Raw genomic sequence first — 4909 nt, forward strand, 5'->3', positions numbered from 1 at the left:
ACACATTTCGACTGCTTAAAAGATAGTAACTCAAAAGTGTCAATAGTACGAAAGTTAGTTTACATATTTTCTTTATTTTTAAATACCATGTAATGTTTGATATACATTAAATATTATATTAATATAATGCGACTTTCGTTTCTTACACAATGGATTTCAAGGAAAATTTACGTCCAAAAGTTTTTACCGACAATTACAAAAATACAAATATATTCATTTACAATGCCAAATATCACATTAACTAACATTTAAGTTCTATACACACGATATATTTTACCATACTTTTAAAAGGGTTGGATAAAGTCGCCTATTATGAGATACCTTTCTTTAAAGGTTTGTAATTTCAGTTCGTAACCTTATTCAATTTCTATCTTCGAGTCAAATTTATGGGAAATATATTTAATTTTTATCATCAAAAGTTAGTAGTCGGTAATAGCTTTGTATGTAAAATTTTTTCAAAAGTGCCGATTTTTATCATTCAAAAAAAGGATTCTTAATATGAGATACAAGGATTTCTTTATATGAGGTGGTATCTTATAATAAAAAATTAAGGAAAAAAGAAAAATGATAAACTTTTTATATATGCTTTTCATATATGCTTTTATTATATTACATAAAACGAAAAAATAGGAAAACAAAAAAATTTAACAATATAATATAATATAGGATCATATATGTGATAACACAAACTACAGAACTAACTAAAGAAATCAAAGTCTTAAACGATCTAGCTAGATCTTAATTAATCAATTAATTAAATAAATTTATATACTACGTATGTACGCGGTACGTAACGCGCGGTTTCTAAGGACTACATACGTATAAATTCACATAAGACTCATACAAACATTAAGATTCAGTTAGATCATTTAAGGCTTTGATTTCTATAGTTTGTGTTGTCACATATACGGTCCTATAACATGTTATATTGTTTATTTACGTCGCCTAAAGAGACAGTATTCCTTCATGTGTCAATTATTGCGAAAAATATTACTAAGACCTCAGTAATCTAAAGGTTTAGGACGCTCGCACAGAATGCAAGAGATCCGGGTTTAACTTCCGGTCGAGATAATATTTTTCGCAATAAGAATTAATTATTTACAGATTTTAATATGTCATTCAACATTATTATGATTGTTTCGAAGATGCGAATAAGCATCAAAAATTTGTTAAATTATTAGTTAATTTAACTCATGATATTACTGCGGTAGTTTAGTAGTTAGTAGAGTTAGCGTTTCAAGATCAAAAAATCATTTCGACGCGCGTTTCTAGGGAGGTATTACTACGGAGTATATAAATTCACATAAGAAGAAAAAATTTAAATGTTGTATGATAATTATATAATTTTTTTGGCGCGTGAGTGTACGTGTGTGTGTGGGGAGGGGGGGGGTGTGTGTGTGTGAGAAATCTCAATAATAATAGAATCGTCATTTTTAACCAACCGTTCGATAGTATATGCTTTGGGATATTGAATTGTTTAGGAGTGCGTTCTGAGTTACGCATGAAGCGCATAGTGTATTTTATCCTTATTATTTGGTGAACAACAAGGACAAATGATGCATTATGCACTTCATGCGTAACTCGGAATGCACTCTAGATAGTCTTATATTAATTAGGAATACCCTGAGTATCTCATATTATGACTTCCACGAGGTTTCACAATCACTAAATCTAATCTTTATAGTTAAACAAATCATTATATCACTTGTTTTCTTATTAATATCATCTTACTCTGTCACTGCATGTAGACTTTATTACCCAATATTTGTTTTTATATAATAAAATAAGATTCCAAGATTATACTTACTAGAAATTCCTAATAGATCCGTATTATATATTCTATAGGAATTTGTCTGCAACTACGATTACGATTCCTGTCTGTTTCTGTCTGGATTGTGTATGCATCGAATGCTAATGGTGTCTATCTGTACTTTCGAATACCATATTCATCTACACCTGGATGCAAAAATTGATACAATACATAGATGCAGATAATTCCAGTATCCATAATTACGGAGATTAGATACTGTCAGTGTCTGATGCATACACAATCCAGACAGAATTTTTGTCACAGAAACAGACAGGAATCGTAATCGTAGTTTGCAGACAAATTCCTATAAGTTTACATTGCACACACAGATGCAGATAGGTACAGTTCCGTAATTGCGGATAGATATCAACATTCGATGCATATAGATTGCATCTGATACATACAGACAGAAACAGACAAGTTTTTCGACTGCCAAAACTTGTAGATTTTAATACGTTGACAGATCTTCATTAAATACAATTACATTTTCTGTCTGCATTTAGAGATATAATAGTTGCTCACAGAAACATATAAGAATTGAATATTCTCTTCAAACAATGATATCCATTAAAATTCAGAAATTCTATCTGTTTCTGACTGTTTCTGATTGTTTCTAATGGAAATTTTTAGAGGCAATGAGCTGTAAGTCACTCGGAAAAAGCATCGTACGTGTGCCAACTGCTAAAGTACTAAGTACATTCGTATAGATATGGATAGAAACATAAATTGTGGATAGAATATACTCACTGACATTTGCTCAAACGCAAATAGAAACCGATAAGTCATATATTCGGAAATACAATCACAATCCAGAAAATTTAAAAGCCTGCAATTGTAGATAAATTATGTGCACGACAATACATAGAGAAACGTATAACGAATATCCGCTGTGCGACAGTTTCACGCACATATATCGGCTGTTTGTAAATGCGTATAAATTACGATAGCGCAAATTTGTATAGATACGGATAGAAAATATTCGTAAACTGCGACTAGATTCCAATATCTGATAATGACCACGCAACGCAAACAGATATATCCTATATTCGCAAATAGGAATGTGTACCAGTATTCGTATATGCGAATAGAACCTGATTAATTTTTTGTTGTAAAATACAGATTATTTAATGTTGCGTGTAAGTGCATGTAAATGTATGTAAATGGAAACATTAAATGTTGCGTGTAAGAGCATAAATTTTACATTCGCAAATGAATGGAAAAGCATATTCGATTGGTTATGATAAATTCGGAAAAATTATCGATCAGCATTCGCAGATATATTCAATTTACAATTGATAGAAACGTGTAAGATTTTGTAGTAGAAATTTTTTGGTGCGGATACATCCAAATATATACCAATAATTTTTTATAAATTTGGATAAATCACGTATATAGATTTATCGGTTTCTATTGAAAATTTCCGGCAGGGATAACTTCATTAAAATAAAATTTGACAACATCCAATTTTACAAATATTTTTTTTGTAACGACTACACATATGATCTAATAAATATTCTACTAAATAGATTTTACACATTTTACATTGTAAGAGTAAAAAGTTCATGATAGAATCAAACACATGCGCTTATTAGTTTAGTAGAAATCCCTATATCATATTAGAAGCCTAATCAATAGGTGACCTACCTACAGAATTTCATCAATTTCAAATTTGAATAACTTTTATCTGTAACCAAGACATCCTTAAAAGCATCTATGAAATAACGTCTAATCAAGACCATGCAATAGAGAAACGTTATTTTCTATCGAAATAAACATTTGCGATTTTGCTTTCCCTTCTTAGTTGTTTGAAGCTTCTCCTTCAACATGAAGTTTAAAACAATATTGCTACAACGTTTGCAATGTTATTGTAACATTGATGAAACATTGTAATGATGCTGCAATATGACAGGAACAATCTGTGGCGTAAATTGAGTAAGCTATTACTTCTCGGTATTAATGTACATATATTTAACCATCTTTTGTCAGTGAATATTCTTTATTTAGTCAGTAAATATTCTTTATTTATGTTCCCCTATGGAGTTACAAGAACTTTTCATTTCCTACACTTACGTTTTTAAACGTTTTACTTTATATTAAGCTATTTAATAAATTTACTTTGTATAAGCTATTTAATAAATAACGATAAATTTTTTGCATATGAGCAGAATAGACTAAAATGGTCCGAGAATCGTCATTAAATAGTTAAATTAAATGTCGATCGACATAGTTTGACCCGACGTCGCTTCATTATTAGCATGACAACAAGTTGCTGACATACTGCCAACGTTGGCTCAACATTGTCCTGAAGGTGGCCTAAAGTTGTCTTTGGATAAAAGTTGCCTGACATAGTCTGGGCCAACGTTGTGCCGTTTTAGACAACCGGTTTTTGACACATTGCTAACGTTGGCAGTATCTCGACATTGGCTAATAGTCATATTCTCATATATGTAGTCTTAAATAAGATTGTTATAAATTATTAAGTTATTTGTGAATTATATTTTAATTTAAATTACTTATAAATTATTAAGTTCAGATTAAGTTTAATTTAAGTTTAATTCAATTTTTAATGTTTCATGAATTAAATTTAATTCATTTTTAAATTTATATTATCATTTTTCGAATAACCATTAGTCATAATGCACAAATATTTAGAAAGAAATGCGTTTCCTGAACATACCTCGATATCCCATATACCTCATTATAATTATATAATTAGATAAAAATTATTGAAAAATAATTATGAAAATCATATTATAAAAACATATAAGGTAGTTGGCTCAGTAATCGTCATGTTAACCAAACGCTTGACTTTGCAAATTTATATTTTTCAGATTGAAAAGTGAGTAACTGTTATTTTAAATCAATTTTTTGTGATAAATAAAATGTCACTCTAAAATTCTTATATCTACTGTTGTTAAGAAAATCATTCATAAAAATTAGAAGGCGCAAATGTATGAGTTATCCATGCCGCTATAACAGTTTGCCCAATAATCGTCATAGATATATCTCACAAATTGCCAAATATGTGTTTAATGATCGCATGCACGAATGATGGAATGATTCAGACACATAAATTTATATATATGTATATATATATAT

This window comes from Atta cephalotes (assembly GCF_000143395.1).
Source record: "Atta cephalotes unplaced genomic scaffold scaffold00005, whole genome shotgun sequence".
NCBI lineage: Eukaryota > Metazoa > Arthropoda > Insecta > Hymenoptera > Formicidae > Atta > Atta cephalotes.